Source organism: Engystomops pustulosus, chromosome 2, assembly GCF_040894005.1.
Source record: "Engystomops pustulosus chromosome 2, aEngPut4.maternal, whole genome shotgun sequence".
Lineage (NCBI taxonomy): Eukaryota > Metazoa > Chordata > Amphibia > Anura > Leptodactylidae > Engystomops > Engystomops pustulosus.
The window spans coordinates 245,796,350-245,811,347 of NC_092412.1; positions in this window are offsets into that span (position 1 = coordinate 245,796,350).

Sequence of the window (14,998 nt, forward strand, 5' to 3'; positions counted from 1 at the left end):
GGAGAATGAGAGTATTGCAGAGCCCCTGTGTATACCTTGTATCTGACTACTACATAGTCACTGTTAGTCACAATAGACATTTTTTAGCACTCTCTAGATTTCGCTCTTAGCTCTGTCTCTCATCTAAAGGTTGGTGGATAAAGTAACCAGATCTTCCCTGCCTGGGGCTTGCAGTACAGTAATGTCACCTGTGTTGCTATGACCAAGGTTGTCGTTGGCAATGTACAAATGTTGTATTTTATATGGTTCTGGTTCTGTATTTGTGTACTGAGCTTGGCAGTGCAGTTTTTAGACAGTTTTTCAACTAATATGAGTAAAGGGGCTGTGCCTTAGCACCAGGTTCAAAAGAGCCCAAAAATCAGGCTTATTTTTTGATGTAATCTAAACCAACTAATAGAAGGTTAAAATTTATACTAAAAAGACTAATACTACAACATATTTATCATCCAGATTTGTACATTGCGATGCTGGATGATTTCCGCTGCAGTATAAATCTGTCCGTCTCCGTTTACGCTGTCTAATGTTGAATGCTTCTGATAAATCTTCCCCAACGTGTTTTGGGTTCTGTAGTATTCTTTCTATTTACATGAAAGGTGGGGCCCCAAAAAAGACTTTCTCTGGTGGGCCCAAGGTACTCCAGTCCGACACTGATCTTATCTCACTGCATGTCTATAATCCTATATGTAAGATTGGCTTATCTTCACCACTTATGACATGTGTGATATGTAAATTTTATTCTTTAATAAAAGGAGTTTAAAAAAAAAAACAAAAACACAAAAAAACACAAAAAAAACACACAAAAAATTAACAGTTTACACTTTAATTTTAAAAATGTTGAACCCGAGGGCTAGGGGTAGAGGACGAGGGCGTGGGCGTCCAACTACTGCAGGGGTCAGAGGCCATGGTCCTGGGTGGGGTGAGACATCACCTGCTGATGAGGGAGCAGGGGAACGCCGCAGAGCTACACTCCCTAGGTTCATGTCTGAAGTTACTGGGACTCGTGGTAGATCACTGTTGAGGCCAGAACAGTGCGAACAGGTGATGTCGTGGATTGCGGACAATGCTTCGAGCCATTTGTCCACCAGTCAGTTTCCACGCAGTCCACCCGTGTCACCGAAATCAGCACTCCTCCAGCTCCTCCACCTCAGCCTCCTTCCGCCCAGTCTGCCCCCTCCCATGAAAATTTGGCATTTGAACCGGCATACTCTGAGGAACTGTTTTCTGGACCCTTCCAAGAGTCACAAACCACTTGTCCGGTTGCTGCTGAGCCTCGGTATTCGGTCCCCAGCCGCCACTACTTTTCCCGATGTGCCGTCCCAGCCCTGCACCAGCACGTGTCAGACAACATCATCCGTGCCCTGACCAACGCCGTTTCTGACAAGGTTCACCTGACCACGGACACGTGGACGAGTGCTGCCGGGCAGGGCCACTATATATCGCTGACGGCACATTGGGTTAATTTGCTGGAGGCTGGGACCGACTCTGACCCTGGGGCTGGTCATATACTGCCGACGCCGAGAATTGCGGGGCCTACCTCGGTCCAGGTCTCTCAGGCCTACTATGCCTCCTCCTCCCACCCCTCCTCCACCTCCTCCTCCGAATTACCATCCGTGGGTATGGCGCCATCAGTCGGTAGCTCTAGGCACAGCAGCAGTGCCATCGCTAAGCGACAGCAGGCGGTGCTCAAACTGCTGAGCCTAGGCGATAAAAGGCACACCGCCCAAGAGCTATTACAGGGCATCACGGCGCAGACTGATCTGTGGCTGGCATGAATGAACCTGAAGCCAGGCATGGTTGTGTGTGACAACGGCCGTAACCTGGTGGCGGCTCTGCAACTCGGCAGACTGACACATGTGCCATGCCTGGCCCATGTGTTAAGTCTGATAGTTCAGCGGTTCCTCAAGACATACCCCAATCTGTCTGATATGCTCACGAAGGTGCGCCGCATCTGTGCGCATTTCAGGAAGTCCAGCACAGATGCTGCCACTCTCAGGGCAGCGCAGCGCCGCCTCCAACTGCCCGCTCACTGACTGTTGTGTGACGTGCCCACGAGGTGGAATTCAACATTAACCATGTTATCCAGAGTTTACCAGCAGCGCAGAGCAATTGTAGACTGCCAGATGTCAACTTCCACCAGAACTGGTAGTCAGGTCAGTCAGCTTCCTCAAGTCTACAATGAGGAGTGGACGTGGATGTCTGATATCTTTCAGGTGCTGAGTAACTTTGAGGAGTCAACACAGATGGTAGGTGGCGATGCCGCCATCATCAGCCTCACCATCCCGCTGCTTGGCCTGTTGAAAAACTCTCTGGTCAGCATGAAGTCAGAAGCTTTGCGCTCGTCACAAGAGACGGGGGAAGAAGATTCCCTTGTTGATAGCCAAAGCACCCTCAGGTCTGTTTCTCAGCGCATATCGGAGGTGGTGGAGGAGGATGAGGAGGAAGAGGAGGAGAATGTTGGCAAGACAGAAGAGGGGAGCATTGCTCAGTCCTTCACTGTTCAGCGTGTATGGGCAGAAGAAGAGGAGTTGGAGGAGGAGGAAATGGACAGTCAGGCCAGTGAGGGGAGTGAATTCTTGCGAGTTCGGACTCTGGTGCATATGGCAGATTTCATGGTAGGCTGCCTATCCCGTGACCCTCGCGTTCAAAGAATTTATTCCAGCACAGATTACTGGGTATTCACTCTCCTGGACCCACGGTACAAGCAAAATCTTTCCACTCTCATCCCTGGAGAGGAAAGGAGTGTGAGAATGCATGAATACCAGCAGGCCCTGGTGCACAAGCTGAAACAGTATTTCCCTTCTGACAGCGCTAGCGGCAGAGGGCGTACTTCTGCGGGACAAGTAGCGAGGGAGAGTAGGCGAGCAGGCAGCTTGTCCAGCACTGGCAAGGGTACGCTTTACAAGGACTTTGCCAGTTTTATGTCACACCGGCAAGACACTGTCACCTGTCCCCCAGTCTCGGCAGAGTAGGGCTGATCTTTACAGACAGATGGTGAGGGAGTACGTAGCTGACCATACCATCGTCCTAAATGATCACACAGCTCCCTACAACTACTGGGTTTCAAAGCTGGACATGTGGCACGAACTGGCGCTGTACGCCTTTAAGGTTCTTGCCTGCCCTGCCGCTTGTGTGTTGTCTGAGCGGGTTTTCAGTGCAGCTGGTGGCATCATCACCGATAAGCGTACACGCCTGTCGACTGACAGCGCTGACGGGCTGACGCTTATCAAAATGAATAAAGCCTGGATTTCTCAGGATTTCCATTCTCCACCAGGTGAAAGAAGCTCAACCTGAATAATGTATGCACTCCTCCTCCTCATTTTCCTCCTTCTCCTCCTCTTTGTACACTAAAGCAGAGGAAACTGGCTATTTTTTGACAGGGCCAACTGGCTCTAGCTATAGTACTCTATGTATTTAATTTTTCTGGAGAGCCACCTACCCGGTCCTCTGTTTTAAACAAATTTTGGGAGTGCCACATACAGGCACTCAATCTATTTAATTTTTTTGGAGGACCACCTACCTGCTCCTCTGGTTTGAAAACTTTTTTGGACTGCCACATACAGGCACTATCCAAATTTAATTGTCTCCATAGCAGCCTCCACACACCGTCTTTATAGCTGCCTCCACACGTTGTCTCCATTGATACCTCCACACATCATCTCCATAGCTGCCTCCCAAAGTCGTCCATATAGCTGCCTCCATACATCGTCCTCTTAGCAAACGAGCTGTGTCAGGCAGAATTTTGGGTTGTTTTCATGGCTTCCACATCAAACTTGTTAACTTTGTCGCCACCCTGCTGTGTTATCCACAAAATATACTGGCAAACTTTTATCATTTATATTATTATAATATTATTATATTATTTCAGCGCTTCTTGCGCATCTGTTTACATTCCCCTCACCCACAATAACCAAGCCAATTACTTATAAGAACAGTACTACACTTGATCTTATACAAAAGGTTCTTAGAAGTGCTGTTTGTAGCAAACGCTGTTTGTAGTAAACGCTTCTGGCCCCCCGGCCCATTTTGGGTGGGGAGGACCCGAGAGACAGAGGCTTGGACAGGTGAAAGCGCGCCTGGCAGCGGACCACCAGCTCCATCCCAAGATTAGGCAGCCTCAGAGGCATCCATGCATACTGCCCCTGCTGTTTCCTGTCCATTTCGCCTCCACGATCCTCCACAGCGTCCACCAATGTCTCCATGCGCAACTTTCAACTGTCTATACTCCAGACGCTGGAGCGTGAGAGGATATACAGCACATCACCCCCTTATCAAACGAGCTGTGTCAGGCAGAATTTTTAGGTGTTTCACCAGATACATAGTGGAACTCGGCGCATCTGTCGCCACCATGCTGGAGACCTGAAGTTTCAATCATAGCAGCGCAATATGGATGCCCCATACTGTCGCTCTTAATCATGGAAGTCGTCTCCATGGCTGCCTCCCCATGTCGTCCCCTTATCAAACGAGCTGTGTCAGGCTCATTTTTCGGGTGTTTCACCAGATACGTTATGGAACTTGGTCACTATGTCGCCACCATGCTGTGTTATCGACTAAATATACCGTCAACCTTTTGTTCACATAGGAAATCATTTCAGCGCTTCTTGCTCACCTCCTTTGGTGAAACCTGAGTCCATTTAGGGTATGTCGCCATGACACTCTCTAGCCTGCCGCTGCTGCCGCTGCCTCTGCATGCCGTCTTCTATAGTGTCAGGGTCAATTATTGGATGTTTTAGATGCTATCTAGCCTCATTCGGTCACTCTGTCATGGCCATGCTGTTGCCCAAAATTTTGGCATAATGGTGCGATTAAGCAGCCTCAGAGGCATCCATGCATGCTGCCCCTGCTGTTTCCTGTCCATCTCCGTGGTGTTTCCATCCTTTTCTGAGGTTCCCAGGTGTTTGGCCAAGCTTCCCTGTGCAGACCCTTGGTCCCCTTGAAAAATGCTCGAGTCTCCCATTGACTTCAATGGGGTTCGATATTCGAGACTAGCACTTGAGCATCGGGAAAAGTTTGTCCCGAATAACGAGCACCCGAGCATTTTAGTGCCTGCTCATCTCTAGTTATAACCATATAAAGTCAGAATCCAAAAAATGGGGCTAAGCCTTAAGCTAATTTACATCTGTTATTTTAAGAGTGGTTCTGGTTCTGTGTAACCTAGAAACACAATCTTGATATAACATTAAAGAGGGGATTCTAGGTGTGTGTTTAGGTAACACAGCTCAAGAGATACAACTAGAGATGAGCGAACATACTCGTCCGAGCTTGATGCTCGTTCGAGCATTAGCGTACTCGAAACTGCTCGTCGCTCGGACGAATACTTCGCCCGCTCGAGAAAATGGCATCTCCCGCCGTTTTGCTTTTTGACGGCCAGAAACAGAGCCAATCACAAGCCAGGAGACTCTGCACTCCACCCAGCATGACGTGGTACCCTTACACGTCGATAGCAGTGGTTGGCTGGCCAGATCAGGTGACCCTGGAATAGACTAGCCGCTGCCCGCGCTGCTCGGATCATTCTGTGTCTGGATGCCGCTAGGGAGAGAGCTGCTGCTGGTCAGGAAAAGCGTTAGGCTGTTCTATTAGAATAGTGTTAGGCAGGAGTGATTCTACAAGAACCCAACAGCCCTTCTTAGGGCTACAATAACGTTATACTTTTTTTTTTTTTATTTGCAGCTAGTACCATATTGTGAGGAATTTGCAGGGGGACTTGCTACCATTGTGTTTAGCTCTTAGTGACACACATATCCACCTCAAACACCAAAGTGGGACAATTTATTAGGGGTTTGATTTCAATTAGGCACAGTCTGCCATTTACATTTTATTTTACGTTTATTTTTTCATAACTCAGCGTCATCTCATCTGGCATAGTAGTGTGCTTTCATACTTGGCTAGAAAATAGCCATAGCAATAGGATAGCATTGTTTGGTTTTAAAAACTAAAAAACACAAAAAAACAAAAAAAAAAAATTAAAGTTATAACTTTCATTTTCAAAATGTTGAACCCGAGGGTTAGGGGTAGAGGACGAGGGCGGGGACGTGGGCGTCCAACTACTGCAGGGGTCAGAGGCCGTGGTCCTGGGCGGGGTGAGACACCACCTGCTGATGAGGGAGCAGGGGAACGCCGCAGAGCTACACTCCCTAGGTTCATGTCTGAAGTTACTGGGACTCGTGGTAGAGCACTGTTGAGGCCAGAGCAGTGCGAACAGGTGATGTCGTGGATTGCCGACAATGCTTCGAGCAATTTGTCCACCAGTCTTCCACGCAGTCCACCCATGTCACCGAAATCGGCACTCCTCCAGCTCCTGCACCTCAGCCTCCTCCCCCCCAGTCTGCCCCCTCCCAGAAAAATTTGGCATTTGAACCGGCATACTCTGAGGAACTGTTTTCTGGACCCTTCCCACAGTCACAAACCACTTGTCCGGTTGCTGCTGAGCAATTTTCCAATGCCCAGGTTTTCCACCAGTCGCAGTCTGTGGGTGATGATGACCTTCTTGACATAGTGGAAGAAGTGTGTAAAGAGGTGTCTGACGATGAGGAGACACGGTTGTCAGACAGTGGTGAAGTTGTTGTCAGGGCAGGAAGTCCGAGGGGGGAGCAGACTGAGGGATCGGAGGATGATGAGGTGACAGACCCAAGCTGGGTTGAGAGGCCGGGTGAACACAGTGCTTCTGAGACGGAGGAGAGTCCTCGACCAGAACAGGTTGGAAGAGGCAGTGGTGGGGCCAGACGGAGAGGCAGGGCCAGAGCTGGTGCATCAGCGCCAAATGTGTCACGTAGTGAAGCTCCCGTGGCGAGGGCTCCCGCGGCGAGGGCTAGATTTTCAGAAGTCTGGAGGTTCTTTAAGGAAACACCGGATGACCGACGGACTGTGGTGTGCAACCTTTGCCAAACTAGGATCAGCAGGGGTTCCACCACTACTAGCTTAACTACCACCAGTATGCGCAGGCATATGAATGCTAAACACCCCACTCAGTGGCACCAAGCCCGTTCACCTCCGGCCGTGCACACCACTGCTCCTTCCCCTGTGTCAGCTGATAGTCAGCCCCCTGCCCAGGACCCTGGCACAAAAACCCCATCGTCGCCTCCACGATCCTCCACAGCATCCACCAGCGTTCAGCTCTCCATACCCCAGACGCTGGAGCAGAAAAGGAAATATAGTGCAACCCACCCGCACGCCCAAGCCCTTAATGTCCACATCTCCAGATTGCTTAGCCTGGAGATGCTGCCCTATAGGCTAGTAGAGACCGAGGCCTTTCGCAACCTCATGGCGGCGGCCGCCCCTCGGTATTCGGTCCCCAGCCGACACTACTTTTCCCGATGTGCCATCCCAGCCCTGCACCAGCACGTGTCAGACAACATCATCCGTGCCCTGACCAACGCCGTTTCTGACAAGGTCCACCTAACCACGGACACGTGGACGAGTGCTGCCGGGCAGGGCCACTATATATCGCTGACGGCACATTGGGTTAACTTGGTGGAGGCTGGGACCGAGTCTGACCCTGCGGCTGGTCATATACTGCCGACGCCGAGGATTGCGGGGCCTACCTCGGTCCAGGTCTTTCAGGCCTACTATGCCTCCTCCTCCTCCCACCCCTCCTCCACCTCCTCCTCCGAACTACCATCCGTGGGCATGGCGCCATCAGTCGCTAGCTCTAGGCACAGCAGCAGTGCCGTCGCTAAGCGACAGCAGGTGGTGCTCAAACTGCTGAGCCTAGGCGATAAAAGGCACACCGCCCAAGAACTATTACAGGGCATCACGGCGCAGACTGATCTGTGGCTGGCAACGCTGAACCTGAAGCCAGGCATGGTTGTGTGTGACAACGGCCGTAACCTGGTGGCGGCTCTGCAACTCGTCAGACTGACACATGTGCCATGCCTGGCCCATGTGTTAAATCTGATAGTTCAGCGTTTCCTCAAGACATACCCCAATCTGTCTGATTTGCTCACGAAGGTGCGCCGCATCTGTGCGCATTTCAGGAAGTCCAGCACAGATGCTGCCACTCTCAGGGCAGCGCAGCGCCGCCTCCAACTGCCCGCTCACTGACTGTTGTGCGACGTGCCCACGAGGTGGAATTCAACATTAACCATGTTATCCAGAGTTTACCAGCAGCGCAGAGCGATTGTAGACTGCCAGATGTCAACTTCCACCAGAACTGGTAGTCAGGTCAGTCAGCTTCCTCAAGTCTACAATGAGGAGTGGACGTGGATGTCTGATATCTGTCAGGTGCTGAGTAACTTCGAGGAGTCAACACAGATGGTCAGTGGCGATGCCGCCATCATCAGCCTCACCATCCCGCTGCTTGGCCTGTTGAAAAACTCTCTGATGAGCATGAAGTCGGAAGCTTTGCGCTCGTCACAAGAGACGGGGGAAGAAGATTCCCTTGTTGATAGCCAAAGCACCCTCAGGTCTGTTTCTCAGCGCATATCGGAGGAGGTGGAGGAGAATGAGGAGGAAGAGGAGGAGAATGTTGGCGAGACACAAGAGGGGACCATTGTTCAGTCCTTCACTGTTCAGCGTGTATGGGCAGAAGAAGAGGAGTTGGAGGAGGAGGAAATGGACAGTCAGGCCAGTGAGGGGAGTGAATTCTTGCGCGTTGGTACTCTGGCGCATATGGCAGATTTCATGCTAGGCTGCCTATCCCGTGACCCTCGTGTTCAAAGAATTTATTCCAGCACCGATTACTGGGTATTCACTCTCCTGGACCCACGGTACAAGCAAAATCTTTCCACTCTCACCCTGGAGAGGAAAGGAGTGTGAGAATGCATGAATACCAGCAGGCCCTGGTGCGCAAGCTGAAACAGTATTTCCCTTCTGACAGCGCTAGCGGCAGAGTGCGTAGTTCTGCGGGACAAGTAGCGAGGGAGAGTAGGCGAGCAGGCAGCTTGTCCAGCACTGGCAAGGGTACGCTTTACAAGGCTTTTGCCAGCTTTATGTCACCCCAGCAAGGCACTGTCACCTGTCCCCAGTCTCGGCAGAGTAGGGCTGATCTTTACAGAAAGATGGTGAGGGAGTACGTAGCTGACCATACCATTGTCCTAAATGATCACACAGCTCCCTACAACTACTGGGTTTCAAAGCTGGACATGTGGCATGAACTGGCGCTGTACGCCTTGGAGGTTCTTGCCTGCCCTGCCGCTAGCGTGTTGTCCGAGCGGGTTTTCAGTGCAGCTGGTGGCATCATCACCGATAAGCGCACACGCCTGTCGACTGACAGCGCTGACAGGCTGACGCTTATCAAGATGAATAAAGCCTGGATTTCTCATAATTTCCAATCTCCACCAGGTGAAGGAAGCTCAACCTGAATAATGTATGCACTCCTCCTCCTCATTTTCCTCCTTCTCCTCCTCTTTGTACACTAAAGCAGAGGAAACTGGCTATTTTTTGACAGGGCCCACTGGCTCTAGCTATAGTACTTTATGCATTTAATTTTTCTGGAGGGCCATCTACCCGGTCCTCTGTTTTAAACAATTTTTGGGACTGCCACATACAGGCACTCAATCTATTCAATTTTTCTGGAGGGCCACCTACCTGCTCCTCTGGTTTGAAAACTTTTTTGGACTGCCACATACAGGCACTCAATCTATTTCATTTTTCTGGAGGGCCACCTACCTGCTCCTCTGGTTTGAAAACTCTTTTGGACTGCCACATACAGGCACTCAATCTATTTCATTTTTCTGGAGGGCCACCTACCTGCTCCTCTGGTTTGAAAACTTTTTTGGACTGCCACATACAGGCACTATCCAAATTAAATTGTCTCCATAGCAGCCTCCACACGTTGTCTCCATTGCTACCTCCAAAAGTCGTCCATATCGCTGCCTCCATACATCGTCCCCTTATCAAACGAGGTGTGTCAAGTAGAAATTTGGGTTGTTTTCATGGATTCCACATCAAAGTTGTTAACTTTGTCGCCACCCTGCTGTGTTATCCACAAAATATACTGGCAAACTTTTATGATTAACCGATATTATTTCAGCGCTTCTTGCGCATCTGTTGATTACACTGCTGTGTAATCCACAAAATATACTGCCAAACTTTTACCATTTACAGATATTATTTCAGCGCTTCTTGCGCATCTGTTTACATTCCCCTCACCCGCCATATCCCAAACTTATAAGAACGCTACTACACTTAACTTGGTGGAGGCTGGGACCGAGTCTGACCCTGGGGCTGGTCATATACTGCCGACGCCGAGGATTGCGGGGCCTACCTCGGTCCAGGTCTCAAAGGCCTACTATACCTCCTCCTCCTCCCACCCCTCCTCCACCTCCTCCTCCTCCGAATTACCATCCGTGGGCATGGCGCCATCAGTCGGTAGCTCTAGGCACAGCAGCAGTGCCGTCGCTAAGCGACAGCAGGCGGTGCTCAAACTGCTGAGCCTAGGCGATAAAAGGCACACCGTCCAAGAGCTATTACAGGGCATTCCAAATCAAACTTGTTAACTTTGTCGCCACCCTGCTGTGTAATCCACAAAATATACTGGAAAACTTTTATCATTTACCGATATTATTTCAGCGCTTCTTGCGCATCTGTTTACATTCCCCTCACCCGCCATATAACAAACTTATAAGAACGCTACTACACTTGATCTTATACAAAAGGTTCTTAGAAGTGCTGTTTGGGGAGTAGCCTAGAGACAGGGGCTTGGATTGGCGAAAGCTCGCCTGGCAGCGGAGCGCCAGCTCCATCCCAAGATCCAACTAACATAGTTTTAACTGTAGCACCTTTAATCTACTACTAGTTCACTGCCTCCATACATGGTCCCCTTATCAAACGAGCTGTGTCAGGCAGAATTTTCAGGTGTTTCACCAGATACATAGTGGAACTCGGCGCATCTGTCGCCGCCATGCTGGAGACCTGCAGTTGCAATCATAGAAGCGCAATATGGATGCCCCATACTGTCGCTCTTAATCATGGAAGTCCTCTCCATGGCTGCCTCCAAATGTCGTCCCCTTATCAAACGAGCTGTGTCAGGCTAATTTTTCGGGTGTTTCACCAGATACGTTATGGAACTTGGTCACTATGTTGCCACCATGCTGTGTTATCGACTAAATATACCGTCAACCTTTTGTTCACAGAGGAAATAATTTCAGCGCTTCTTGCTCACCTCCTTTGGTTCCTCTCTGCCACCCATTGGTTTGAAGCCTGAGTCCATTTGGGGTATGTCGCCATGACACTCTCTAGCCTGCCGCTGCTGCCGCTGCCTCTGCATGCCGTCCCCTATAGTGTCAGGGTCAATTATTGGATGTTTTAGATGCTATCTAGCCTTATTCGGTCACTCTGTCATGGCCATGCTGTTGCCCATAATTTTGGCATAATGGTGCGATTAAGCAGCCTCAGAGGCATCCATGCATGCTGCCCCTGCTGTTTCCTGTCCATTTCCATGGTGTTTCCATCCTTTTCTGAGGTTTCCAGGTGTTTGGCCAAGCTTCCCTGTGCAGAGCCTTGGTCCCCTTGAAAAATGCTTGAGTCTCCCATTGACTTCAATGGGGCTCGTTATTCGAGACGAGCACTCGAGCATCGGGAAAAGTTCGTCTCGAATAACGAGTACCCGAGCATTTTAGTGCTCGCTCATCTCTAGATACAACCCTTCAAGTGAAGTGAGAGCCTGAAGGCAGAAGTAGCTGCGGAAGACAGTACAAAAGTCTGTATCTGCCTCTGACATATTAACACTTTACATATTATCTGTTATTTTGCTAAAGTTCCATAACATGTTTTTTTTTCTATATTTGAAAAAAATGCATTGTAAAACAATTAAAAAATTTTGTTATTTTTTCACAATTTTAAATGGTTGTCTGCTACTCTATAAACCAAAAACTGTGTAATTAATAAAATGATTCTACCAAGCTAAACTTCAACTTGTCATGAACAATTGCTATGAAAAGTGGTTCCAGAGATATCATCACCAAAAGGAGAACAAAACAGAAGAGCAAAAACTGACCTGGACACTCGAGGTCCCATGATCCCTGGTCACGAAAGGGTTAATGTGACCCTCCGAATAGAAATTATTAATAATGATAAATGTTTCCTATAGAACTGGATAAAAGAGACAGACCCTTATATCAGTTACATCGGCTTTATTATATTTAGGGCAGAACTAAGAATAATTCTGCTTTCTGGAGTCAGGAGACATTGGATGTTGTCACCAGATGTCATTTTTAATAAGACTCCTATTTACCAGGCCGGAAGGGGAAAGGGTACCAGGGTCTCCTTCCATTATCTTCACTTGTCTCATCAGCTTCCAGGTCACGTTCCTCTTCATGTTCCTCTTTACGTTCCTCTTCTTCTCCTCTTTTCCTGTGATAGGAGACAATGGAGATTTCATGAAACATTTTCCTATGAATAATATATTGTCATTTCTCTTCTTCCTATTCTTCCTATACAGAGATCTCTGAGGTCCTGATCTGCTGCCGGTATAGATCAGTCACTGGGGGAGACGTCACCAAACACTGCAAAGAGAACTTCATGGAGGAGTCCAGGAGGAGATGGGAAGGAGCCTATAAGGCCAAAGTGATGTAATGATGGGTCAGTGTTATCTATATAGAGGTCATTGTACAGGGAGGGGGAGGGGATAAGCTGTGACATCATCTATTGTCAGTAGTGATGTAATGATGGGTCAGTGTTATCTATATAGAGGTCATTGTACAGGGAGGGGGGAGATAAGTTATGACATCATCTATTGTCAGTAGTGATGTAATGAAGGGTCAGTGTTATCTATATAGAGGTCATTGTACAGGGAGGGGGAGGAGATAAGCTGTGACATCATCTATTGTCAGTAGTGATGTAATGATGGGTCGGTGTTATCTATATAGAGGTCATTGTACAGGAAGGGGGAGGAGATAAGCTGTGACATCATCTATTGTCAGTAGTGATGTAAAGATGGGTCAGTGTTATCTATATAGAGGTTATTGTACAGGGGAGGAGGAGATAAGCTGTGACATCATCTATTGTCAGTAGTGATGTAATGATGGGTCAGTGTTATCTATATAGAGGTCATTGTACAGGGAGTGGGTGGAGATAAGCTGTGACATCATCTATTGTCAGTAGTGATGTAATGAGGGGTCAGTGTTATCTATATAGAGGTCATTGTACAGGGAGGGGGAGGAGATAAGCTGTGACATCATCTATTGTCAGTAGTGATGTAATGATGGGTCAGTGTTATCTATATAGAGGTCATTGTACAGGGAGGGGGAGGAGATAAGCTGTGACATCATCTATTGTCAGTAGTGATGTAATGATGGGTCAGTGTTATCTATATAGAGGTCATTGTACAGGGAGGGGGAGGAGATGAGCTGTGACATCATCTATTGTCCGTAGTGATGTAATGATGGGTCAGTGTTATCTATATAGAGGTCATTGTACAGGGAGGGGGAGGATATAAGCTGTGACATCATCTATTGTTAGTAGTGATGTAATGATGGGTCAGTGTTATCTATATAGAGGTCATTGTACAGGGAGGGGGAGGAGATAAGCTGTGACATCATCTATTGTCAGTAGTGATGTAATGATGGGTCAGTGTTATCTATATAGAGGTCATTGTACAGGGAGGGGGAGGAGATAAGCTGTGACATCATCTATTGTCAGTAGTGATGTAATGATGGGTCAGTGTTATGTATATAGAGGTCATTGTACAGGGAGGGGGAGGAGATAAGCTGTGACATCATCTACTGTCAGTAGTGATATAATGATGGGTCTGTGTTATCTATATAGAGGTCATTGTACAGGGAGGGGGAGAAGATAAGCTGTGACATCATCTATTGTTAGTCGTGATGTAATGATGGGTCAGTGTTATCTATATAGAGGTCATTGTACAATGAGGAGGAGGAGATAAGCTGTGACATCATCTATTGTCAGTAGTGATGTAATGATTGGTCAGTGTTATCTATGTAGAGGTCACTGTACAGGGGGGGGGAGATAAGCTGTGACATCATCTATTGTCAGTAGTGATGTAATGAGGGGTCAGTGTTATCTATATAGAGGTCATTGTACAGGGAGGGGGAGGAGATAAGCTGTGACATAAACTATTGTCAGTAGTGATGTAATGATGGGTCAGTGTTATCTATATAGAGGTCATTGTACAGGGAGGGGGAGGAGATAAGCTGTGACATCATCTATTGTCAGTATTGATGTAATGATGGGTCAGTGTTATCTATATAGAGGTCATTGTACAGGGAGGGGGAGGAGATGAGCTGTGACATCATCTATTGTCAGTAGTGATGTAATGATGGGTCAGTGTTATCTATATAGAGGTCATTGTACAGGGAGGGGGAGGAGATAAGCTGTGACATCATCTATTGTCAGTCGTGATGTAATGATGGGTCAGTGTTATCTATATAGAGGTCATTGTACAATGAGGAGGAGGAGATAAGCTGTGACATCATCTATTGTCAGTAGTGATGTAATGATTGGTCAGTGTTATCTATGTAGAGGTCACTGTACAGGGGGGGGGAGATAAGCTGTGACATCATCTATTGTCAGTAGTGATGTAATGAAGGGTCAGTGTTATCTATATAGAGGTCATTGTACAGGGAGGGGGAGGAGATAAGCTGTGACATCATCTATTGTCAGTAGTGATGTAATGATGGGTCAGTGTTATCTATATAGAGGTCATTGTACAGGGAGGGGGAGGAGATGAGCTGTGACATCATCTATTGTCCGTAGTGATGTAATGATGGGTCAGTGTTATCTATATAGAGGTCATTGTACAGGGAGGGGGAGGATATAAGCTGTGACATCATCTATTGTCAGTAGTAATGTAATGATGGGTCAGTGTTATCTATATAGAGGTCATTGTACAGGGAGGGGGAGGAGATAAGCTGTGACATCATCTATTGTCAGTAGTGATGTAATGATGGGTCAGTGTTATCTATATAAAGGTCATTGTACAGGGAGGAGGAGATAAGCTGTGACATCATCTATTGTCAGTAGTGATGTAATGATGGGTCAGTGTAATGTATATAGAGGTCATTGTACAGGGAGGGGGAGGAGATAAGCTGTGACATCATCT